The sequence below is a fragment of the Cervus canadensis genome, chromosome 21 (genome assembly GCF_019320065.1).
Source record: "Cervus canadensis isolate Bull #8, Minnesota chromosome 21, ASM1932006v1, whole genome shotgun sequence".
Lineage (NCBI taxonomy): Eukaryota > Metazoa > Chordata > Mammalia > Artiodactyla > Cervidae > Cervus > Cervus canadensis.
In genome coordinates, this window is record NC_057406.1 from 47,071,958 (window position 1) to 47,099,488 (window position 27,531).

Here is a 27,531-nt window from a genome sequence, read left to right on the forward strand (position 1 = left end):
CTCTCCCCTCGGGCCTTCTCTGTTCCTTGAACAGTCTGGCCTTGGGGTCTCTACCCCTTTTCTCCATTTGCCTGGAGTGCTCCCCCGGCTCCCCGACCCACCGCCTCTCCTGCGGTTTTCAGATGATGCTTTCTTATCCGTTTAGACGCTGCCTCAGTGTGGCCTCCTCCCAAAGGCCCATCCCACCTCCTCGCTCAAAGAACCGAGCCCTCGGCCGGCATGCTCCACCCCGTGAGCCTCTTCATAGCAGTCTCTAAACAACTTTATTTGCGGGGTTGGAAGCACCCCCCTCCCCGCAAGGTGCTTCCCTGGCGGCTCAGGAAGTGAAGAATCTGCCTGCAATGCAGGAGACCCGGATCTGACCCCTGGGTCAGGACGATCCCCTGGAGAAGGGAACGGCTATCCACTCCAGTATTCTTGCCTGGAGAACTCCCATGGACAGAAGAGCCTGGCGGACCACAGTCCGGTCCACGGGGCTGCAAAGAGTCGGACACGACTGAGCAGCTGACACTGGCACTTCCCCAGGTAACACAGCCCTGCCGGTGTCCGACTGTTTGCGACCCCACGGACTGTAGCTCGCCAGGCTCTTCTGTCCATGCGGATTCTACAGGCAAGAACATTGGAGTGGGTTTCCATGCCCTCCTCCAGGGGATCTTCCCAAGCCAGCGATCGAATCTGCATTGCAGGTAGATTCTTTACCATCTGAGCCACCAGGGAAGCCCAAGAATGCTGGAGTGGGCAGCCTATCCCTTCTCCAGGGGGTCTTCCTGATGCAGAAATCATACCAAGGTCTCCCACATTGCAGGCAGATTCTTTACCAGCTGAGCTACCAGGGAAGCTCTCAAAAAAAACATTCGCCCAGGTAAGTGTCCAGAGAGCAGGTATGTCTTTATCATCATTTCCCCAATAATGTTTGAAATAATGGAAGCTCAATGAACATGGACGAATGAATATTAAGGCAGATGAAAGTAAAAGTAGAAATAGAATCAAGTACTGCTGACCAGGGTCTCCCAGGATGGGACTTTTGAGTCTGACAGCACACTGCAAAGGGCAAAGTGCAAAGAGACGACGCAGGAAACCAAGCCTTGCAGAGAGCCTCGGTCCTCAGCCCTCCCCAGAGCTTTCCACATTGCTTGCTTTCCTTCATCACAGCATTCTTAATGGGAAGGTGTGCTTCTTGATTTACAGCAGAGGAGACTGAGGTTCAGAGTGCTGAAGTAGCCTACCAAAGAGCCAATATATGGTGGCTCTGGGATTTGAATTTGGTTTGCCTGATTCCAAAACTTGTTTTACTCGTAGGCAAACAGCAAAGTTTGGGCATATCTCCAAATACCACTGACTTTTTAAAAACAACAAAATTATAAATTCATTCATAAGAAATATGTTCACCTCTTTCCTACACATATACGGTACTAGGATAGAACAATTCTTGTTGGATAACTAGTTCCAAAAGTATATGACCCATTGTGAAAATGATTTTTTTAAATATTCTCTTTAAATTTCACAGGGTTGAGGGGGGTATTTCTCTGGCACTCATTCTGTGCTACCCTATTTGTCAGTAGCCTATTGGCCTCTCTGCCTAAATTGATTTTGATTTTAAGTTAGCATGATGCTCTATTCCTTTTATTTTAAAATTGAATTTTAAAATATTTAAAATTTTTATTTTATATTGGAATATAGTTGATTTACAATGTTGTGTTAATTTCAAGTGTTCAGCAAAGTGATTCAGTTATACATATATCCATTCTTCTTCAAATTCTTTCCCCATACAGGCTATTACAGAATATTGTATTGAGTTCCCTTGGTAAAGAATCTGCCTGCAATGCAAGAGACCTGGGTTCAATCCCTAGGTTGGGAAGATCCTCTGGAGAAGGGAATGGCTACCCACTCCAGGATTCTGCCCTGGAGAATTCCATGGACTGTATAATCAATGGGGTTGCAAAGAGTCGGACACAACTGAGTGTAAATACTGTGCATATGTTTTACATAATAAGTAAGACTTCCCAGGTGGCGCAGAGGTAAAGAATCTGCCTACCAAAGCAGGAGATGCAGGAGATGTAGGTTTGATCCGTAGGTTGGGAAGCTCCCCAGAGCAGGAAATGGCAACCTGTTCCAGTATTTCTTGTCTGGAAAACTCCACAGACAGAGGGGCCTGGTGGGCTCGTGGGCTACAGTTTATGGGGCTGCAAAAAGTCAGATTCGACTGAGCACACATGAGCACGCGCTTCACAGGAAGTCCTTGTTGGTTATCTAGTTTATACACAGTAGTGTGTGTATGTTAATCCCAACCTCCTAATTTATCCCTCTCCCACTGCATTTCCCCTCTGTTAACCGTAAGTTTGTTCAATTCCTTTTTATATTCACTCTCTGACCCATGTCTGTTGAGGATGAGGATGGTGAGTGTTAATCAAGGTCTGTCTACATGCAACACCTCCCTCTGATTTTATAAACCTTCATCTCCCCCAGACTGATACATCCTCATCTGGGCAGGCTGGTTTCATAAAGCAGCTCTCTTTTCATAAAGCAGTCCCCTTAGTCCATTCTCTCTGTACTGTCTCCTCCCCTATTTCAACTGCTTCAGGTCTGCTGAACAAATTACTCAGAATAATCCAGGTATAGGCGCACTTTGGCACTACATTTAAGCAGGATACCATTTCCTGCTTCTAATGCCCCTTTAAAAATGCCTTTTCTAAGCACTCTTGATTTGTGGCTGGCCGCATAGCTGCAGTAGGAATAACGAGGCACAAAAATATACACTGACTGGAAAACCTCTTAATTCGGTCAGAGCTGATAGTTGAAAGCCTTTTAATTTGGAAGGATGGTTTGAATGATTTCTCCTACATTCCTTATCTTACAGTTGTCCATGCAGAAGCCCATCTGCCATCCTTCTGCCCATTCACGGAAGCTTGTGTTATCTTCCTATATTCATATTAGCCAGCTTGGCATTTCACTACCTGGAGGAACTTAGTAGTTTTTGCAAATCTGGAATTTCACCATATACTCCTTCTTTCAGATGATTTATAAATATGCTAAATAAATGCAGTCCCAGGGCAGATTACTTGCAGACAATACTGTTCATACAATCCAGAGAAATGCCCTTGCATTGTTTCTTATTTTTTAAACATCAAGATCAAAGAAAGCCTCCATTTCTGAAAAATACAACATTAACCTTTTCAAGTGTATTTGCAAGTCTAAAAACCACTACATTTTCTTATTCCCTTTTATTCTTATTCTCAACTACTTGGTTACAACTTCTATTAAATATAAATTTCTCCCACAAAATCCTTTCTGCCTTTCTCTCAGGAGGGAATTGAACCTGATGGTGATGGTGCTATCCCGGACCCCTGAATCCTGCTAAGAAATGTTCTTATAGCAATAAAAACATTCAAAATTATTTTGACAAATAACTGACACTAAATAACAACTGTGGTAAAACTGAGTGGGTGTAACCTCCATTGCTGCTTTTGATTTACTCTCTGACAACTCAATTTGGGGCAAGTTACCTGACTCTTTGTTTCCAGTTTTCTTGCCTATAAAATGAGGAAGTTAATGCCCCATCTCAAGTGCTGTTGGGAAGACAGAGTGAGACTGAGCGGAATCAGCACAGTGCCCTGCACATACAAGATGTAACCTGCACAGGGCGCTCATTTCAGCTAACAGTCTCTAAGGATACATGGAAATCTGACCCGGCAAAACAGGGACTTGGCCATTTTTATAAAGTTAATCATGTCAAACAAACATGGTGATGACTTGCAGGAAGAGATGTGGTTAAGCTCAGAAAAGTCCTCATGGAAGCGACATGCTCTGGTAGGAATGGGTCTGGTTTCTAGCTATTAGTGTAGTACCAGACCTAATCTAAAGGAAAGTACCCTATTCTTCCATCCCACCATTTAATCTCCAATAGGCAGTAAACTGAGGCCCTTATCCACACTGGACTGTTGCTGCCTCCCCCACAGAACTACCCCCAAAAGGGAGACAGACATATAGGCAGCTAGAATGAGCTGGTTAACACAGAATGTGACTTGTGTCAACTACGCCTGGGTAGCGCCCCTTCCTTACTAGAAATGATCACATGTTATAGGAGGTAGTGATGATTACATTTACTGAACATCTGCTATGTTCTAGTTGTGCCAGAAACTGTGCCAAGTGCATTTATATATGTGTAAATATCTCCTTTAATTCTTACAATAACAGTATCATTCCCATTTTAGAGACGCCAAACCTGAGATTTAGAGACACTGTTATTTGTCAAATGTCTCACTGCTAATGGATATCATGGCTGGAATACGCACCTGATTATGAACCTGCTCTTTACCACTCACCACAGGCTCTTCTGGTTGCTACCAACCTCTATAGTGTTTGGCCTTAGTTATACTATTGGTTGGGCTTCCCAGGGGGCTCAGTGGTAAAGAATCCACTTTCCACTGCAGGAGACACAGGAAACGTGGGTTTGATCCTGGGTCAGGAAGATCCCCTGAGTAGGAAATGGCAACCCAGTCCATGGCGAATTCCATGGACTGAGGAGCCTGATGGGCTATAGTCCGTGGGGCTGCAGGGTTGGACATGACTGAGCACACACACATACTACTGGTTACACATTATAATGGTTCTTAAGCTAGTGCTTCTTTTTGTTTCAGTTATTGTGTTCAAAACATTTACACTGGGTCTCAATCATCTGAAAACATTAAAATAATACAGCTTTGATTTTGGACAAGGCTTATAGCAGAGTTAAAGCTTCAGATCAAAACAGCTCAGGCACGTACCTTACAGAATTCCTTGTAAAATGCATATATACCAAAGGACAAGAAGTCCTCACTGACCCAAGATTCAATCCAAGTTGACTAATATTAGAGAGGTAGGGAAGGTAGACATCTGGCTTCAAAACTCCAAAGCTGACAATAAGAAATCCAATTGGCAAGGCAATAACAGAGAGACTACTCTAAAGAAAAACAGTTATTATGGAAAAGTCAAGTCCAAAGGCAGTTGGGTTTGCCTTGAGTGATTGTCATTATAAGTAAAATTGTGCCACCCTAGGCACCATAACTCACAACCAGTCAGCCTGTAAACCTTCAGTTTTCAAAGAGCCAGAGCAATGATTACTGTGTTAGTATAGAATTCTGTATGGATTTCATCACTGCTTGGGTGAAAAGTTAACTGCATGTAAAAGGAAGAAACCCTATTGGAGTAAAAGCTAGACTAATGGTAATATACTGAGCATTTAGTTACTCCAAGATTTTGAGCCAATTCTGCTCAGCTCAAAAAACAATAGTGGGTTTCTGTCACAAATTATTTGGCAGACTCAAAGAGGAAACTCAGAGAAACTGGGTATAAATACTAGATCACCAAACCATTAACTGGATTTCCTGGTGGCAATAAAGAATCCGCCTGCAACGAAGGAGATCCAGGTTAAATCCATGGGTCGGGAAGATCTCCTGGAGAAAGGAATGGCTACCCACTGCAGTATTCTTGCCTGGAGAAGCCCACGGATGGAGGAGTCCGGTGGGTTATGGTCCATGGGGTCACACAGGAGTCAGACACGACTGAGCACACAAGTGAGCATGCAAACTACTGCTGCTGCTGCTAAGTCGCTGCAGTCGTGTCCGACTCTGTGCGACCCCACAGACGGCAGCCCACCAGGCTCCCCCGTCCCTGGGACTCTCCAGGCAAGAACATTGGAGCGGGTTGCCATTTCCTTCTTCAGTGCATGAAAGTGAAAAGTGAAAGTGAAGTCGCTCAGTCGTGTCCGACTCTTCGCGACCCCATGGACTGCAGCCTACCACGCTCCTCTGCCCATGGGATTTTCCAGGCAAGAGTGCTGGAGTGGGGTGCCATTGGCTTCTCCGAAACCATTAACTAAGAATAAATTATTACACACATGAAGATAAGAATGTGGTTCCAGCTGCTGAATTCCAGTAGGTGAAAAGTTAAAGTGAATGCTTGGTTTGGTTTTCATTGTAACTATCATGAGAAATGTGGGTCAAAGGGAAGGAGTGTTGTTGAAACAATGCAGGCCTGTATGTTGGTTCCCATTCATCAGAGCAGTAGCTGCCTCTCGGAATCTTCTCCAATAGCAACCGAAAAGAAAAACTTCAGAAACCACCTGGTACACTCCAGCAATAGGAGAGTAACTGTGCTGAGTGACAATGCTATAATATTATCTCACTGTCATTTACATTTCTGGGTTTAGCTGTGGGAATTCTGCTAGACAATATCATGACATTACCCTCACACTGAATAGCTCACATCAGAATATATGTCATAGCAAATTGGAAGTCAGGGTACCCAGACTTTTTTTTCCTTTGAAAATTTAATGTGATATAAATTAAACATGTTAAGTTTACTGTGATATAAATTAAACATGCTTTTTTCCTTTATCTGCTTTTTAAAAATTAAGCAATGTTTTGATTATAAGGACAATACTGCTTTCCTGTTATAGAGACAGGAAATACAGAGAAACAAATAACAGATTATCCTAGGCTCTTAGTGTTTAGCTATATTTCCTTTCATTTTGTCCCCATAATTATGCTTTGTGGTGGTCATAATGTAAGTACAATTTTCACCTTAATGTTTTTCACTCAATATTAAACCTAAAGAACTTTCCTAAGTATACAACTCTTGGTAGGAATTTAAAGTAACTCCTTATTACCACACTGGGTTTTAGAGAAGTTATGTCATAATTCATTAACTATTCTCCTCGCTGTTGGAAATTTAATTTGTGCTCCTTTTCAGGACAGCAAACATTCCACATGTTTTAAAAAAAATGCTATCATCCTTCAACTTCCATTTTTGTTGCCATGTTTGCATAGACACAATATGAAAAACCCCAAAGAAAGCTGCAGGAATGCATGTGAGTCACGAAGGAGAGTCATGTAGCGACAGTCTGTCTCCACGTTCCACATGAAATCTCAGTCCGTTTTTTGCCTGCTGGACCGCATCCTCCAGGGAAAATCACAAACCCACATAATGTTCCTCAGTGTCACATTTTGCATTTGTTATATTTTGGAGTTCAGATTTAGCTGACAGACATGAAATAACACATGTAGCTGGAATCCTCCGGTGATTACACATACGGCAGTGCTAAGCACGCAGGAGATTCTAGTTTTCACCGTGGGACTGCATCCTTCTTACTTCTGGGTTTTTATTTAGGAAGGGATTTTAATTTTAATTTTATTTAAATAATATTTTGGATGAAACAGTTCTACCCTGCATGTGGAACCCCCATTCCATTTTAGAAAATAGACTATTCCCCCCTTTCCTTTGGAGATGTTTGCCACCTGAGGACAGCAGCTCCCATGCAAGTCTAGAGAGCTCATCTACCTCCGGAGGGACCTCTTCTAAGAAACTCCAAGTGCTCCGAACGCCCAGAATGGAAGCTGAGACAGAAGTTTATCAGCTCTCTTCTCTTCTGCAGAACTAAAATTGCAATGAAATGTGAAAGCTTTTCCCCTTCCCTGGTAATAAATTCTAAACACTTTCCACCTGAGAGCATCAAGGCAAGCGTGTCTGTGTGTCATTCAATTTCAGCTCCCACAATTCCAGAAATCCTTGTTTGAACTTGCATTCATGTTTTGACTGTGACATTTTCTCATTTCTCGGGTTGAAATAATCTGTGTTTGAAACGGTGTGGTGGATGGAAGGACCTCTGGAGGAGACAATCATGAAATTTTTATTCTTGCCTTGCCTCTTCTTCTAGCTAAGTGATCTTCAATGTTTTTGAAGAGTGATATTAAGCAGACAATAATAATCTTATTTGACAAACATTTATGGGATGTCTTTCACATATGATCACCACGTTATGCAATTTGAGAGCGACAAAAAAGACAATGACTCAGTCCTCCAGGGCTCTCAACCCAGTAGATGGAAAATACTTTTTAAAACATGGGTATGTATATATTCCTGCATATTACCCACATATCCATCCATCCACCCACCCACCTACCCATCATCAATCCACCCAAATATATATGTTTACATAGGACTTCCCTGCAGCTCAGACAGTAAAGAATCTGCCTGCAATGCAGGAGACCCAGGTTCAATCCCTGGGTTGGGAAGATCTTCTGGAGGAGAAGAAAGGAACAGTCATATCCTATTTCTTTCCCTTTCTACTCTCAATAGTTTTCTATCCCTTCAGAGTTTTAGCACCAAATTCTCTCACATAGTCTTGCCAAGGGTGATGTATAGCTCCCTCATCTTCCACCATCTGTAGCTCCTTCCCTATACCTCTAACACTTCAACTAAAAAAATAAAAATCTATGACTAGATTTTACAATTTTTCTTTCCTTCTGCTATTATTTTTTTTATAGTAAATGCTATTAAATAATCAGCAAATAACAGTTTGTATGACAGATGCCATCAAAATACAACTGTGTTGGAAACTGGAGACAATGCAAAGAAATGGAAAGATACCCTGTGTTCATGAATTGGGAGAATTAATATTGTTAAAATGTCCATACTACTCAAAGCAACCTACAGATTCAATGCAACCTCTATCAAAACACCATGACCTTTTTTTTTTTTTTTAAATAGGACTAGAACACATAATCCTAAAATTTGTATGGGCCACAAAAAATCCTGAAGAGCCAAAGCAAACTTAAGAAAAAAGAATGAAGTTGGAAGTATCAAACATCCTGACTTCAGACTACACTACAAAGCTGCAGTAATCAAAACACTGTGGTATGGCATGAAAAAAGACACATAAATCAATGCAATAGAACAGAGCCCCCAAATTAACCTGTGCACATATGGTCAATTAATCTACTACAAAAGAGGCAACAATATACAATGAGGAAATGACAGTCTCTTTGACAAGTGGTGTTGGGAAAACTAGATAGCTACTTGTAAAAGATTGAAATTAGAATATTTTATACCATACACAGAAATAAATTCAAAATGGATTTATTTTGTAAAAAGATCTAAATGTAAGTTCTGAAACCACAAAACTCCTAGAAGAAAATCCAGGCAGTATACTTTTTGACATAAAGTGAAAGTGAAGTTGCTCAGTCATGTCCAACTCTTAGCGACCTCATGGACTGCAGCCTACCAGGCTCCTCTGTCCGTGGGATTTTCCAGGCAGAGTACTGCAGTGGGGTGCCATTGCCTTCTCCGTGTTCTAGTCTTAAGTAAGTAAGTAAGTAAGTAAGTAAAGTCGTTCAGTTGTGTCCGACTCTTTGCGACCCCATGGACTGTAGCCTACCAGGCTCCTCCCATGGGATTTTCCAGGCAAGAGTATTGGAGTGGGTTGCCATTTTTTACGTAAGTCTTAGCAATATTTTTTTGAATCTATTTCCTTGGGCAAGGGAAATAAAAGCAAAAATAAACAAGTGGAACCTAATCTAACCTAAATGTTTTTGCACAGTTAAGGAAACAATCAAGAAAACAAAAAGGCAACCTCCTGAATGGGAGAAGACATTTGCAAATAATATGTCTGATAGGGTGCTAATATTCAAAATATATAAAAAACTCATACAACTCAATATCAAAACATCAAACAACTTGATTTAAAAAATGGGCAAAGAACCTGAATAGACATTTCCTCAAAGAAGACGTGCAACTGGCCTACAGGCATATGAAAAGATGTTCAACATCACTAATCATCAGGGAAATGCAAATCAAACCACAATGAAATATCACCTCACACTTGTCAAAGTGGTTATTGTATAAAAGAAATAACAGGTGTTGGTGAGGATGTGGAGAGAATAAATCCTAGGACACTGTTGGTAGGAATGTAAACTGATGCAGCCACTATGGAAAACAGTATGGAGGTTCTTCAAAAAATTAAAGACAGAACTACCATATGATCCAGCAATTCCACTCCTGGGTATATATCTGAGAAAAATGGAAACACTAATTTGACAAGATATATGACTCCAATGTTTGTAGCAGCATTATTTACAACAACCAAGATATGGAAGTAACTTAAGTGCTCATAAACAGATAAATGGATAAAGAAGGTAACATGTGGTATATACATACAATGGAACATTACTCAGCGAAAAAAAGAACAAAAATTTGACAGAAACGATATGAATGAATCTGGAAGCTATTATGGTTAGTGAAATAAGCTAGGCAGACAAAGACAAATATTGTGTATTTTCACCTATATGTGGAGTCTTAAGAATAAAACAAACAAATGAATATAACAAAACAGAAACAGACTCACAGATACAGAGAACAAACTAGGGGTTACCAAAGGGAGAGAAGTGGGAGGGGGTGCAGCAAGACAGGCAAAGGGGAATAAGAGGTACGAACTACCAGCTATAAAATAAATAAGTTACAAGGATGTAATGTACAGCACAGGGAATACAGCCAGTATTTTATAATGACTTTATATGGAGAATGGGCTTCCCTGATAGCTCAGTTGGTAAAGAATCCGCCTGCAACCAGAGACCTCAGTTTGATTCCTGAGTCAGGAAGATCTGCGGGAGAAGGGATAGGCTACCCACTCCAGTATTCTTGGGCTTCCCTTGTGGCCCAACTGGTAAAGAATCTACCTGCAATACGAGAGACCTGGGTTCGATCTCTGGGTTGGGAAGAGCCCCTGGAGAAGGGAAAGGCTACCCACTCCAGTATTCTGGCCTGAAGAATTCCATGGGCTGTATAGTCCATGGGGTGGCAATGAGTCGGACATGACTGAGGGACTTTCACTTTCACTATATAGAGCATAATCCACAAACTTATCAAAGTTGTATGCTTGAAACTAATGTTATACTGTAAGTCAACTATACTTAAAAAACAAAACCAAACCCAAAACACAACTGTTAACCTATGTCAAGGAAAAGAGGTTCTAAGGTACAGAGAGAGAAAAGGACAGTGAGAAAGAGGAGTGTGACAGGGAGGTGAAGCTGGGTGGGGGGTGGAAAATGTGTGTTTTCTGAATGGAGTCTGTCTCAATAAACAGGAAATACTAATTATGAGGAAGTGAGATAATCTCTGCATAGAAAGAGAGACCTTAATGGTATAATTGCCTCTGAGTGTTTTAAGGGTTCTGGAGATAGAAAGCCTTCTTTTGTAATCAATGAGAATCTTAGGTTTATTTGTAAAGCTCTCTGAATTACCTCTTGATGAAAGTACTAATTTTCTGATTATATTTTCACATAAACATTGCTCCAGGAGATTTTTTAAAAAATGCAAACCAACCAACCAACCAACCAATCAACTCCTAACTAATTTCCTTGTAAGTTACTTGTGAGTACAGCTTACTGCAAATTGTGTTTTCATAGAAGAGATTTTGTTTGCATTGCTCAATAACCCATTTGTTGAGACTACTGAAGGAAAAATCTGTTATAAAAGAAAATGGGAACTATGTGCTATATCCCACATCTGACATTATTCTTACAGATGTGATGATGGGCTAATAGCGTTTGAAAATTTCAAATCTCTTTGGATATTATTAATGCCTAAAAATGCTCTGCATCTTAAAAAGTATAGAGGCCACACTTTCACTTATATTTTGTTAACCATGCCGGACATTTATTTTTTTTAATATTTTATTCATTTTGGCTGTGCTGGGTCTTCACTGCTGTGCAGGCTTTCTCTAGCTGTGGAGAGCAGAGTCTGTTCTCCGGCTGCAACGTGCGGGCCTCTCATCGCACTGGCTTCTCCTACTGAGCAGCGCAGCCTCTAGGGCGGGCAGCGATTCAGTAGCTGCAGCTCTCGGCCTCAGTAGTTATGGTTTCCGGGTTCTAGAGCACAGAATCAGCAGCTGGGCTTCGTTGCTCCAAGTCATGGGATCGAATGGCATTCGATCGGGGATCGAACCCGTGTCTCCAGCATTGGCAGGTGGATTCTTTACCACTGAGCTACCAGGAAAGCCCTGGATATTGACGGTTACTAAAAGAACTTTTCAACTGATTTTATTTCGGTTTTTGAGATCATAAAACTTACTGTCTATTATATTGTATGCCCAGTGTGCTCATTATTGTAAATGAAATTACATTTAACAAAATTCATTATTAATACATGTCCATTTGCTATAAATTAAACTGAGATATTTAAAATATATGGTTATATACCTATCTGAAAAGAAGCTTTAAGACAAGTTGAATTTCAAGAGACAATCTCAGGTGAGGTCCTGATTATTCAATTTTTGGATTATACATGGTCTCCTTTTCTTCTCACTTACTGCCTCCTTCTTGCTGTGAAGCTACTTTAATGACATGTAACACCCTCCATCAGAGGTTAGAAGAGTGAAAGAGGCAATGAATTCAAACCAGTCAATTCTGTTTCTCGTCAGCTGCTCTGATAAAAGAATTGGGTGTGGGAGGAGGCAAAAATCTATCTAAAACTAGCTAAAATTAAGGTGTAAAAAATGCTTGCATGGATTTTACTTAGCCTAGCTAGCTATTACTGCACTTTAGAATTGGGGGTTCACTATATTCACCCCCTGTACAGAAGGAAAAAGGATGTTAAAGATTAAAAAAAAAAGGTATTTCTAAGGAAAGCAGATCTTATTGTTAGTCCCATGGACAGAATCAAGATGAGAAAGCAGGATGGCAATGAGAGAAAGATTTTTTATAATACTTTTTGTTCATTGTTTCTTCCAACCCTCATTGGCTATCTCCTTATCATCTTTATCAGCTGAAGAATCACATAACAGAATAAAATTGGGATCACTATATGCCCCTAGAATGGCTACAACAAAAAAGACTACCTGTTTATAGCACAGGGGGCTCAGTTCAGCGCTCTGCGATGGCTGACCTGGATGGGTGGGATGGGGTGGTGGTAGGGGGAGGGCCAAGAGGGAGGGGATATATGTGTACATATAGCTGGTTCATTTCTCTGTACTGCAGAAACTAACACAATATTGTAAAGCAATTATATTCCAATAAAAAAAAAATAAAAAAGACGGACAGTACCAAGTGGTGGTGAGGATGTGGAGACACTAGAACTTCACATTGCTGGCGGCAATGGTATAGTGAAATGGTATATGTAAGTGTGGGACAACTGCCAATATCTCATATTATGACTCAGTTTCTTATCATACAACCCATCAAGTACACGCCAAGGTAGTGACTCGAGAGAAATGGAAACGTCCAAAGATTTGAAAATGAATGTTTAGCCAGCATTATTCATAACAGCTAAAACCCAGAAGCAATCCAAATGTCTTATCTAATGGCAAATGGATGAGTCAAAGCTAGTATAATATATTCATGCAATGGAATACTAGTCAGAAATAAAAAAGAACAGGTTAGAGATACAAGCTGCAGCATGGATGAGTGTCAAAAACAATATGCTAAGTGAGAGAAGCCAGACACAGAAGATTGCATGTTGTATGATTCATTTTTTTAAATTAGAGGATAATTACTTTACAATATTGCGATGGCTTCTGCTATACATCAACATGAACTCCCACTGGCTATTTATTTTACATATGGTAATGTGTATGTTTCCATGCTATTGTATGATTCAGTTTTTGATTGTCTCTAGAAAAGATAAAACTGGATCAGGAGAAAGCAGATCAGTGGTTGCCTACGGTGGGAATGGGATTGACTGCAATGGCTGGGAGAGAATTTTTTAAACTGACAGAAATATTCTAAAATCGAATAGTACTGATGAGTGAACAACTGTATAAATTTACTAAAATTCACTGAACTGTATATTTAAAATGGGTAATTTTTATGATCCATAATTACACAACAATAAAGCTGTTTGAAAAAAATGAATAACGCTGGGAAGAAGGCCCTCCGTAGTTAGTATTCAGCAGGTGAGTTGTGAGTAAGCTATTCCTGAAGGCTGCAATTCAGGCTGCTCCAGAGAGCAACCACTGCCTCCAGGAACGCGTCATTTTCCACCTGGACTAAAGGATAAGCAACATGGGAACTGCAGGGTATCCAGGACCTTTCAAGGGTCCAGAGCGCTGGGTACAGAGCGCTGTTCAGCCACAAACTAGTGAGTGAGCAGGACGCTCTGCGTTACCTGTGTGCCGGAAATCAGGACCTATGGCTTCCAATGTCTACTTTAAGAGTCTTGCTTAATCCTCTGAAGCCAAGACACTGGTACAAATGGCTATGCTTTTTTATTTTTTTGGCAGCACCAGGTCTTAGCAGCATTCAGAATCTTTTAGTTGTGGCATGAAGGATCCAGTTCCCTGACCAGGGATTGAACCCAGGCCCCCTGCATTGGGAGTGCAGAGTCTTAGCCCCTGGATTTCCAGGGAACTTTTTAAATGGTTGCAGCAAATGGTTTGTGAATGTTTGAAAACAGTGCAGTGCTCACTAGGAGCCAACATGGGTCCTGTAGAGGTAGCAAGTGTGTGCATGGGTTCTGTAGGGATAGCAAGTCTGATAATGAGATGCCCCCAAGCACCAGGAATAAGGTTGCATTCTAAGCACTTAATCACACCGTCAGAATGAACGGAGACAGAATGACTTTCGGCCCAGAAAGAGCCTATGGAAAAGACTGGCAATTTGACTATTTTGTTGAATCTGTGATACTGAAACCCAATTGAACAAAGAAGGCATGTGTCAGGGTGGGTGGGCATGTAAGCAAGGGTGGAGGGCAGATTTCAAGCAGCAAAACAGTGGATAAAAACACAATTAGAGCGCCTAGCCTTGGCAGTACTGTTGGGACAGAGAGCTTGACTGGAGAAAGGAAGCCCCTTGATCACTTGGGAGATATTTTCTGCCACTGGGCAGAGACTATTTCAGGTTTCCCAGGTGGTGTGAGTGGTAAAGAACCCATCTGTCAACACAGAAGACTCAAGAGTCTCAGGTTCAATCCCTGGGTCAGGAAGATCTCCTGAAACAGGACATGGCAACCTCCTCCAGTATTCTTGCCTGTAGAATTCCATGGACAGAGGAGCCTGGTGGGCTATGGTCAGACATGACTAATGGGACTTAGCATGCACTCAAGAGACTACTTCATCAGGTTTTGTATTGATCTAAGCCAGATATCCCTCAAAATTCCTCTTCCTCCAATACCATATGCATCAGGAAGCAATCACAGAATCAGTTTTTTTTTTGGTTCCCAGATACCAGGAAAGGAAGTGTGAAAGTTTGGGGGTGGGGAGCCTTTGATCACAGTTAGGGAAGCCTTCCCACAATAAACTAAGAGACTGCAAATCTTGCTGCTATGCTGTTCACCCGTCAACTAAATCAACACCCCAGAAGCACGCGAGATTCTATCAGGAGAACACAGTGACTGAGAGCAGGGCTCGGGTCAGGGTGACTGAGTGTGAGCCGCGATTCTGGCACTTACTATGTACGACTCTGGGTCAATTATTTAGCCTCACTCAGTTTCACCTAACTCATCCAAAATAATGGGAGTTAAAAAAACAGTACTTACCTTTAGTGTCGGCATTAAACGAGATATATGAAAAGCATCTAAGCCCAGTGCCCAGTGCAGAATGATTCTCAGTAAATGGAAATTCATTCAGCGTGTGATTTAGTCCAGTTTTTTAACCAGAAGGGCTGAGCCCAGCCTCTGGAACTTGGTCACGCATCAACATCACGTCACCACTGGAAAGGGCTCACTCAGCAACTGGCCAGGCATCTTTTCTCCGAAACCACACCTGCGCCATCAGCCTCTCTTCAAACTTCAGTGTTCTCATTAAAAATAAGTTCTTGCTGCACTATATTAATTTCCTTTTTTGACAGGGTTATTAGTATGAGGTTGACAGACCAGGAGAATGCCATAGATATACTGTCTTTGATTTCAACAAAGCTCTTGATGAAGTCTTTCATTATCTATAAGATGGTGGGTTCTAGGAGAGAAAAATTTAGTGGATTCCAAGCTGGTTATAAATCTATACCCAAGAGGCTTGATGAGTAATTCTGTCACAGCCTGTAGGGGACCACAGATAGAATGCCATAGACCTCTGCCCCTGGGTTCTGCTCTATTCAATATTGTTATTAATGGCATCCAAGTAAACCTAAGAGGAATGTTTATCAGAATTTTCAATGACAGGTGATAAAGGATACTGAATACAGTAATAGGCCAATGCAAAATTCAAAATTCCCTCAATAGGCTGACAGGCCATGCTGACACCAAAAAAGATGCAATTTAACACAGATAAATGTACTGTCCTACACTAAGGTGCTGAAGGAAATCAACTGTGCAAGTTCAATATGTGGGAAGATATGGTTTTGCCACAGTTCACAGAAATATCTGAATTTTTAGTTGAACAGCAACAAAAAAAGAGGCTTTCATGGAAAGAACACAAGATGACAGGTCAGAAGAAGGAAGGAATATACATATAACATCAATCAGCTCGTTTACCTTACCATCGCGGTCTTCTCTATTTTAGAAATGAATAGGCTGGGGCTCAGGGATTTTAGGAACTTGCCAAAGTAGGTGACAAAGACAGGAGCTGACTTCCAAAATTCACGCTCTTTATATTTGTTATCTCCTGCTGCCATTTCTTTCTCAGAGGTGCTGAGAGGCCCAAGGAGGATGGTTTTAATAGTAGCACCTAGCATGGTGCCCGACCCACATCTTCTGCTTGGAAGTTCTTGGTCTTTCCCCAGAGACTCATTTAGCTGTAAGGCTATGTGCTAATTTAAAAGACTGGTATTTTATTTATCATGGATCCCAGGTGGTACAGTGATAAAGAATGCGCCTGCCAATGCAGGAGACTTAGCAGATTCAGGTTCAGTCCCTGGGTCAGGAAGATCCCCTGGAGGAGGAAATGACAACTCACTCCAGTATTTTTGCCTGGATAATTCCATGGACAGAGGAGCTTGGGGGGAACTACAGCCCATGGGGTAGAAAAAAGTCAGATACAACTGTGAATGCACGTGGTCACAGTCAGTTATTTATTACAATATGATCCTTACAGTTTATTCTAAGTCTTTTTAAGTTTATCCATTAATTTTAACTACCACAGAAATGACTGTTAATATTTCTTATATTCTTTTTACTCTCTCACCATTATTCCAAAACCCTTCTTCACGCCAGAAGGGGAAGCCCTGGCCAGGAAAAGGTAGAGGGAACTTTGAGGGCATTCTGAAGTCTGTCTGTCAGTAATGATTCCTAGATAGTAAAAACTTTTTTCTTAAATTAAGGTAGCTTTCAAGGGCTGCATGAGAGGTTCCATGTTGCATATTTACATGATAAAACTTCAATTACCTTTAGGTAATGAGGTGATGTGTTAAGTAACCTTAGAATAATGATATGCATATAGCATACAAAATTTTCACTTAGTGTATCAACTCACTGGAAAAGACTCTGATGCTGGGAAAAAGACTGAAGGCAAAAGGAGAAGAGGATGGCAGAGGATGAGATGGTCAGATTGCATCACAGATTCAACAGACATGAATTCAAGCAAATTCCAGGAGACAGTGAAGGAGAGGGAAGCCTGGCATGCTGCAGTCCAGTGGGCTGCAAAGAGTTGGACACGACTTAGCGTCTGAACAGCAACAGCAATGGCTAAATGACACCTTTTTCCTGCTGCTGCTGGAGTCTTCACTGGATTTTTTATCTAAATATATATATCTTATATATTTATACATAATATGTCATATATTACATAATGTTTGGCATTCTTCCTAAACATATATTTAGTGATATACATGTAAATATGAAATAGAAAAATATACAAGAATTCCAAATGTTATATGATATATAAAACATATTCTTCCTAAACATATATCATCTTTATAGAAAATATATGTAAATATTTATGAATAATTCTAAATATTATATATGATAGATATACATAATATAAAATAATCTCTCTATATCTAATATATAGACAGAAACAAATTTTGCTCCTCCCCTGCCTAAGTACAGTTAATTGATGGTCCTTAATTCTTTCCTGAATATTTGGAACGTCACACAGCATTACGCTGTGTGAAGACCATCTGTTCCTGGGCCACAGTCCTGCCTCAGAAGGTGGCTGAGGAATGCACACTGGCCCTTGCAGCATCTCAGGTTTTGCTCCTTTTAATAAACACCTAGGAGCAGTTGTCACTGTTGCTTGCACCAAAAGCAAGGGCTGACAACATCAGCTATCTAAAACTTTCAGCTAATGGAGGGTTCACTGTAAAATAATAATAATAATAATTCTTTGAGGGAGAGGGGTGAGCTCCTTTTAACGTTCTCTCCTTTCTCTTTGCTGTGGCCCGCCGTGATTCACAAAGCTGGGAATGAGAGTCTAAGAAAGATGGAGTCACGAGCTGTCCATGGTGCTGGCCCTCTCCCCCAATCCTGGAGAACAGAAGGATGACCATGGTCAGTGACCAGGTTGCCCTGTGCAGTGAATGAACTGAGCAGCTCTGCTGTAGATGCTCTTATAAAGACATGCAAAGAAGTAATCTTTCAGGGTTAGAGGATTCTTTGGGGCCAGGGCACTTACTCCGCAATAAAATGGGACACATCCTTGAGGCTTTTAAGGCTTATGAGCTGTGCCTTCTTTTAAGAGTGTCCTTCACCTCTTCTCTATATGGTGAATCTCTAATCATCTTTCAATACGTCAAGACCAAGTTCAAATATTTCTTTGTGAAAGATGAAACTTCTACCAACACCCTTTCACCCGTGCCTGCCCCTGTCACACTGCACTACAGCTAGGTGATTGAACGTTTCCTTCTCTAGACCAGAATCCTGAAGGCCAAAAGTCTTATTCTCTTTGTATTCCTCCCATGCAGCTACTAGAAAGTAGCCCCAAACTAAACCAAACCAGATCAAAACAAAGAAATTTCAAAACAAATCACAGCAATAGACTTTTTTTTTTTAGCAATAGACTTCTGAATGACAGTATCAAATTAGTCATGCTCCAAGGAAAAAATATCAACTTAGCACACTGCATGAAAAAATGAAATATATTTACTTTGTATCAGGTCTGTAAGCTTGTTGATCAAATTTATGAGCTCAAGACAAAAAAGCAAAAAGAAGAGCAACGCTTTCTGAAAAGTAGATGCTGAACTATCAAATGGAAAAGTAATATCCCCAGTTGTCAGTATAATTCACTATAATTTACAAGTCTCCAATGAAAACCAAGCAATAAACCATGATTTAGTATGTGGAAGAAAACAAGGTTTAACATGCAATTGTCACTGAACTCATTACCTTCAAATAATGTCATTCACACCATGAGAGATTATTCATTTTTACTTTAAGTTATTTCTAATATTAAGCTGGACAGAAAACAACATATGATGAAAAATTGGTAATTGATTCTTTTGCTGCCCTAGAATGATGATAATATAGGGCATGTCAATAATTAATCAATACAGTGTTATTCACGTAGTGGGCACCTGATAGCCATGAAATGCATAATTAATGATGAAAATGCTACAGCTTTAATATTAAACCTACTGATTACATCAACAGTTTTCTACTCACGCTTAAATTAAAATTTCCTGGTTCAGTCTCTATGGGATTCAAGAAATTTGTGATTTTTGATGAACAATTTAAATGCCAGAGCTTATTTCCAATATATATATAAAATGACTGTTTGCCACAGAAGTATTCTAATCTCAGTTTTAAAAAAGAATTTCCTGATAGTTATTTCAGGCCAAATGCCTCAACTGTTGAAATCTCGTATTTTACTTCCTTGAGACGACAGTGGTTTCCTTTCCCCAGCAATCTTGTTTTTATTTAGGTTTAACTGTTTTCCTCATCAAGGTTCATGAAAAATGATATTTATATCTCTTGAACACGGACAGAATGTGTTGAAGGCTCCCTGCGGGAAAACCACAGGCAAAGGTAAAAATCATTGTGGAGTCTTTAGCTCCTTAACTGCAGTGTCTCTTAGAGAAATGTCGCTTATGAGAGATGCTAATTAAGGAGGCTGGGAGAAAAGAGATGCTACCTTTCCAAACATAACATTTAAAATCCAAGCATTACTAATATAGTGGTTTTTATGAAGCACTTGAATCTTACAGAAGTACGGTTTAGTTTTTGTTTCCTAAAAAAAGGCTGCATTTGGGCAAACCAAAAGCTGAATAATTTAAATCATGAATTTGAAAGAAAAATTTGCATCTTGCTAGGAATTTAAAAAAATGCAACTTTTCAAACACCACCCCCCCTCCATTTTATAATGGTTTACATGGTTATTTGCAAAATCTCTAGTCACGCAGAAGCTGAAAAAGATGGTTTTAATTTTAAAATAGTAACACTGCACTCATTTATGAGGGTTTTTGCAGGGAGAAAAGGTTTTATAAACTCTTCGTCTCAAAATGAAAGAGCTTAAATTCAAGAATGTTTAAACACAGAATTTGAAGTTATCCCTTGCAATGGCCTCAAGGTTAATATCTTGTCTATATACAAGGTCAAAATAGATGTATGTCTCCAGCTAATTTGGACTGACTGCCAACCAATTTATTAGGAAGCTGGAGGATCTGAACTGATCATTAAGACAACAGAACAAATGGACTTTGTCTGATTGGTTCAGTTTACTTGATGATTACATCATTATGCTTGCAGAAAATTTACTTGACTTCCAAATGAGACAGACAGACAGTCACCCCATGACATACTTAATATTTAGAACCCTATCTTAATTAAATGAAAAAAGTCAGTTTTCAAAAGCACAGTATTAAGCATATTTTGTTGCTTATGTCTTCAATGAATTACCTCTCAGCAAGTGAAAGAGCTTCACATTACCATTCTTCCTGATCTACTGTCATATTCTCCACAACTGGAGACTTCTGGGAAGATGGATAATCAGGTACTATATATCAGGAATTATAAGTGCCTCGTCTTCCATTATCAAGTACTCCTTTTCAAAATGTTCAGTTTGATCTTTGATTAAAATTTCGGCACAAAGCTTCCTTTGGAGGCTTGGAAGCTATTTCCTATATAATAGAGATATGAGGCAATTAAATGGAGGTTTAAAGGGAAAAAGATTTAAGGGGAAAAAGATCCTCTCCAATTCTTTCTGCCCAGCCCGTCAATACTGTCATCTTCACAACACCCAGGCCGGTCAAGACCTAACCTCACAATGAACAAGGCAACAACCCTTTAATCAAGCATGGAGTTTTATTATATTACTTTTGCTACTTAAAGTGCAAAACACTAAAGCCAGAAAGTTTATTAAGAACCACAGCATGTTGTACAAAAGCTGATCACTGTGTCCTGGTCAGAACTGTTACAGTCCCACTGTTCTAGGTCCCTACGGCAGCTTGTCACACTTTGGTGGGGGACCCCAAAGATGCAGCCTGTAGCACACAGTTCTCCATCCAGGGTTGTCTGGGTGCTGCTTAGGGGTATACAGAAGTGAATATGCCATAATTATTGCATCAAGAGATTCTGGGTCCAGTAGGGAAGACAGATGACAGATGCTCCGAGGGAGCACCTTCAGTGCTATGAAAGCTCGGGGTAGATCATCTGCCTGTGGGAGATCGTGGTGTAGGAGACAGGTTTTCAGGGATGAGTAGGAGTTTTCCAGGAAGAGAAGGGAAAGGAATTCAGACAAAAGAGCTATCACGTGCAAAAACACAGAAGTGTGAAAAACAAAAGAACACGGCATATCAGTTTATGGTTTAACAGCTTTTCTTTATGTCTCTGTTCATTTTTGGCAAGGGAGAACTTTTGTATATGCATGCGGCAGGACAGGAGACTTGAAGGTGGGTTGTGGCCAGATTTAAGGGCCCTCTAAAGAAACCTGGTCTTCCAACTTGATTATATTTGACAACATATGTTAAGTGCTTAGAATAATGCTTGGCATGGCATGTATGCTCAGAAAATACGGACCGTTTTTATTATGGTGAAATCTTTGGGAAGCTGACAGAGTCTGAAAGAAGGGAAAGGATGAGATTAGAGCTGATGAGGTCAGGGATCAGTATTGCTCTAGGACACTAAATCTGACATCGGTCCTGAGAAGGACTGGAGTAAGGAGATCCTGTCCGTGGGTTGGCACACGGAAGTAACTCAAGTGGGTGAGAATGAAGGTCAGGAGTGAAGTCTTGTTCACTGTGTACCCTAAAGTCCAGGGAAGTGGCTGCACGTAGTAGGCACCCAATAGTCACTGAATGAATAAACGAACGGCAATGAGAGGGGGGAGAAGATCTCAGAAACATTTGGCAGCAGAAAGGGCAGGGACCATGAGTGTTAGCTGTAAACGATGAAGGAGTGGGAATTCTTTAAAGGAATGCACCAGAGAACTGGGCTTAGGAGCGCAGTGCTGCAGAGGAGAGGAGGAGGGTCAGTGGGGAAGACAAGGCTCTTGTACAAGAGTGAGGATTACTGTCCATGAAGCTGCTGGGTTCAGCCTCTCCTGAGTGTTGAGAAAAAGTGGCCAAGGGAGTGCAAAGGAGCCTCTCACAGGCACCTTGTTTAATCCCTGCAGACCCTCTCTGAGTTTGGTATTGTTACCCTGGTTACAGGTGGAGAAACCAAAGCTTTAAGATCAGCCAGGCAGCAGAGTCCAGACTAAACACACACACTTCTTTCTGCCACAAAGCTTGTGTTTGCATCACTCCACCATACTGCCTCCCCTCTTAAAACGAACATTTGGAATAAGGTATATTCCACATCCTGACAGCTCACGGCTAGGGAGGCAAGGTACCTTTGCAAAGAAACCACAGCATATGTTAGATTAACTTTTGTTCATGAATACTCCCAAACCTGCCTTCCCAATTCACACATGGGTGGTGGTTCAGTCACTAAGTTGTGTCTGACTCTTGAGAACCCATGGACTGTAGCCCAAGAGGCTCCTCTGGCCATGGAATTTTCCAGGCAAGAATACTGTAGTGAGTTGCCATTTCCTTCAAAAGGGGATCTTTCCAGCCCAGGTCTCCTATACTGCAGGTGGTCTCCTGCACAGTTACCAACACAGTTATCATAAGTAACCAAAAAAGACATGAAAATATTTTTAAAAGCATAAAGCATTCTATAAAAAACAAGGTGATATTAAAAAAAAAACAAGAAGAAAATATGTTTAGATTCCTGTTAAGGAATTCTAGAAAAGTGCAAAATATGATAGGATCTGGATGCTGTATTAAGACCATTTGACTGGCAAAGGCATCTTTTCAACCAAGGTTCAGAGAACTTGTTGAGTTGTTTTTCTGTCTTTAGCTAAAACATGAAAATCTGGATTTGAGATATTGGAAAAGAATGAATTTTGCCTTCCAAAGTAAGAGAGTTTACAACTCTTTTGCTTTCAATCCCTTCTAAAAGAACCTTGGTTCTGAGTAAATCAATATTCATACCACTCAAACAGCCTTGGTTCTGGGTAAATCTATACTGATACCACGCAAAGAGCTTTGGTTCTGAGTAAATCTATATTCATACCACTGGTGTCTGCAAAATTCCCTCAGGGACTGGGTAATGTGCTCACTGGGTGGGGAGCAAGTGGCCACTGGGTGAGATGTGCTATGTTCTTAGGCTGGACAAAGCCTCTGAATACCATCAAGGGCCTGTGCAGAGTACGGTAATGTGTCTTTACCTGATTCAGCTCAGCTCCTAGCATGGGCCTGACACGTTGCAAGCTGTCAGAACCTACTTGTTGTTTTAATGAACAAATGATGCTAAGCCTGAGATCATGAGACAAATGGCAGAAAAGCACAGGACCAATACCTGGGAATCCTGCTCCACAGTTAGGCTGTGTTATGGTTTGGGACCAGAATGGAGCAGCGGATCGGCTCATATGTGGACAAGGCCACCTCTCTGGTCTCATCAGCAGAACAAGTCAACCAGAGGAACCAAGTGGTTGGCACACAATCCCAAAGGAGGAGCACAGAAACACCACTATTCCTCAACCTTGGAGTAGCTTCCTGGCTCTCCTAGTTAAATATGTATGGCATATAAAAATAATTGTGCAGACAGAAGGACTCACAGTTGCTCAAAGTAGACCAGGAAGGTGTTTGGACCATTCAGTGGGTGGTGCAACTGCTAGGAGAATCAGGAATGCGCCAGGGGTGGGAATAGAAACTACTCCAGGAAATGGTACTGGAGGAAACCATTTGCATATTTCAGGGCATGGGAGGTTCTGGAACTTCATTTGTTCCCCTGCATTTCTACCAGTGAAATAAATTGTTAAGGGTTGAAACGAGTAGATGATATGTAGTGATATGGCTAGAAAGCCACATAAGACTAGTTTGCAGCCAGGCTCTATGCATAATTTATCATAGCAGATCCTTAAAACCTGTATGGAGAGCAATATTACCCCCTATTTTACAAATGAGGAAACAGGTTCAGGGAGCTTATGCAAGCAACCAAGTCTGTTACATTTCAACACTTGCACTTTCTCACCATTGGAGCCAAAGCCAGATAACTGCTCAGAATAGAACTCTAAATTACTTACTGCGATGTCATGTCTTACATATTTCTTATACACTTCTGATATACCAGGAATATATTTCTGATGGCCTGATGGCGTTGCAGAAATGGTGGCTTCCAAGAAATGGTGCATTTTCCATCTGGGAACACGTTAGAGGAGCAATGGTTTTACTCCCTCAGTGTCAACTTCAATGACAGTCATTGAGAATTTCACCTATTTCCCACTGAATGATTTTAATCCTACTAAACAGCTCTTATCTTTTTTAGAAACTCTCTCCTTGCAAAATACTTGTTTTGCAGTAAATATCTTCTCTGACAATTCTAAAGAAAGGAACATGAATTCTGCATTCTAGCTATAGTTGTCAAGAGAGCTGAAATATGCAGCAGCCATATTTATAGCACCGAAACCTGTTCTTCTGATGCTGTATTTTGCTAATCTGCTCATCCCGAAGGGCTTCACTGCCTTAAATATCCCTACACGTCATGTGTTGATGCTTAATGTGCTTATTCATCAGTTTTTGAAAATAGAAGCATATTCTGCAACATCTTTAATTTTCTGATGTTGAAAAGGATTATTTCTGGTTCTTCACTCAAACTATATGGAATACTTGGCAGAGACTGGGTATTAAATGAAGAAAATAAATGAAAGCTAAAATAATCTATTTTTTCATTAATTCTACCCATATACAATATCTAGAATTGCACTGGTTTAAAAGCTGGGCCCACTTACATAAATACAAAACTAGTGGGAAAAGTTTGGGAAAGAGGGATTCAGAATTCAAAACAGGCTCCTGGCCAGTGATTTTTTAAAAATATGGTCTTCAAATATTTTTGAACTGCAACATGCTTTTGCTCTCTTCTTTTTACAACTGGCATTGTCATATGAACCTGGCATCCCTTCCAAATTAGTCTGTTGTTTGGAATCCTTAATTGGGGAAGTGTCAAATTTGCCCCTTCAAGATGAACGGGCTGATGGACTGTGTTTCTCAAAGGCATGGTTAGTCAGACCTAGACACGCAGATTCGGGGTGGAGTGACGCCCTGAGACTATCGCTCTGACTCCGGGGGAGCATCTGCTCTTCTCTGGGCCTTGACTTTCTCCTCTGAACCATGGAGTGTCCTCTAACTCAGGTGAAGGTTGCAAGCATAGGTTACATAATGCCTCAGTGAATGATGCTCTGCGAGGTGCTTATCTCAGCAGTTGGGAACATATGTGAAGCCTGATACATCATGGTGTAGTGACTAATTTATACTTTTATGATGTATGCCCAATATAGCTATGAATAATCTACCAGAGTCATATATATGAGCCTTACAAGCGTTAACATTAATCACTTCCCACTAATTTGACGCCATGTGAGGAGCAGAAAGCACCCTGGCTTTGATGCAAGGTTGACCCAAGTTTGATTCCTAGCTCTAATATTTAAGGCTGGACCTCAGGGGAAAGGCTTCTGCTTCCGCGTGTGTGAAATGAAGACGGCAATCATACCTCCTTCACAGATCCGCTGTGCGCGCGTGTACACGTGTGCACATGTCGGGCGCAGGAGCAACAGACACTGCCCGTCCCTTACGCTGGGGCTTCTCAGGTGGTGCTAGTGGTAAAGACTCCGCCCGCCAACGCAGGAGATGTACGAGAAGCAGGTTTGATCCCTGGGTCGGGAAGATCCCCTGGAGGAGGGCATGGCAACCCACTCCAGTATTCTTGCCTGGAGAATCCCCTGGACAAGGTATTGCCCAGAGAAGCCTGGTGGGCTGCAGTCCGTGGGGCTGCAAAGAGTCAGACACGACTGAACAACTAGCACTTTCACACTTTTCCCTTACGCTTTAGGATTTACTATGACTGTGAGGACAGGGGTCAGTGCTATTAGCGACCTTTTTATTCTAGAAGTCAGATGGGCTGTGTGAGATGAGGGTAAGGGAGAGAGTGGCCACAGGCAGATCCCGAATAACCTCTGTGAGCCTAGGAGGACAGATGAGAGCAGCTAGCTAGGACCAAAAGGAAAAGAAAACAAAAGAGTTGTTAAAGCGTATTTTCTTCTATGTCTAGAAGAATCTTTAGGAAGGCACATCATGAAAAGAAAGCTACTTGAGAACACAAACAGCATATAACGTGAGTGTTTACTTTCATTACGTCCCACCTGGTGACGGAAAGGAAGCAAAACTATGCCACAAGCATGTGTCCAAATAACAACTGCAAGAAAGCCACATAACGGAAAGGCAATGATTCTTAAGATACAACCCTGCATACAATGAGTTCTCAATCTAATGGGGAAACGTGTATATATGTGTATAAGAAAGCATCTGCCAGTCTTACATTAAAAGACATTTAAAAAGAGATTTTTCAAGGAGCTGAGGATATTTTAAGCTGGGTCTTGGAGGAGATGTTCACAGGGAAGGAGGAGTTAGGAATGGGATACTGTGTGAGCGATGCTTGGAGCATCGCAGATATTCTGATACTGCAGAGGCACAGTGATCTCAGCAGTGGGAAGCTGGGGTGACGCTGCAGGGAGCCTTGAGGCTAGAAGAAGGAGACAGGAGCTGATGGACTTTGGAGAGGGGTGTGATGGTGGACGCGGTGCACAGAGAGAAGCGTTAGCCTTGGCAAGAAGAGGGACACATGCTCCCATGAGCAGGTGAGTCTGCTGTCACTCGGGTACGTCTAGAGGGGGAACAACGGTAACTTCTTTTTTTTTTTTTAATCACTTTAAGCCGACCAGAGAAAGACAAGTATCATATGATATCACTTATATGTAGAATCTAAAAAATGATACAAATGAACTTATTTACAAAACAGAAATAGACTCACAGAGAAAACAAACTTCTGGCTACCAAAGGGAAAAGGGGGCGGTGAGGGATAAGTTAGCAATCTAGGATTGACAGAGACACACTCCTACATATAAAGGAGATAAACAACAAGGTCCTACTGTGGAACAGAGAAAGTTATACCCAATATCTTGTAATAATCTATAATGGAAAATAATCTGAAAAAGCATCTATCTATCTATCTATAAAACTGCATCACTTTGCTGTACCCCTGAAATATTGTAAACCAACTCTACTTCAGTTTAAAAAGCGCATCTTACTGAGGTATGATTGACATACAAAAAAGCTGCACATACATAATGTATAAAACTCAACGAACCTGGAGATCAGTATACACCTGGGGAACCACTACCACCACCTACGCCCTAAACACGCCCCTCACCTCCGAAAGTCTCCTTTGCCTCTGGCAGTAAGCTCTAAGAGAACATGCCTAGTTACCTTCATGCTCTTGGCATGGTGAAAGGCAAGGTCACCGAATCAATGGATGAAGGTTGCTGAGGCAAGGGCTTAAGAAGCATAAAATAAAGGTCTGAAGAGCTATTTCTGGGGATCA

The 27,531-nt window shown here is 41.1% G+C and overlaps 1 protein-coding gene across 21 annotated transcripts in view; it reads right to left on the bottom strand.

The window, feature by feature from the left end:
* The window catches only part of ANKS1B (ankyrin repeat and sterile alpha motif domain containing 1B), a 1,065,346-nt gene that overhangs the window by 95,524 nt on the left and 942,291 nt on the right, over window positions 1-27,531 (bottom strand). The gene's annotated exons all lie outside the window — the stretch shown is intronic.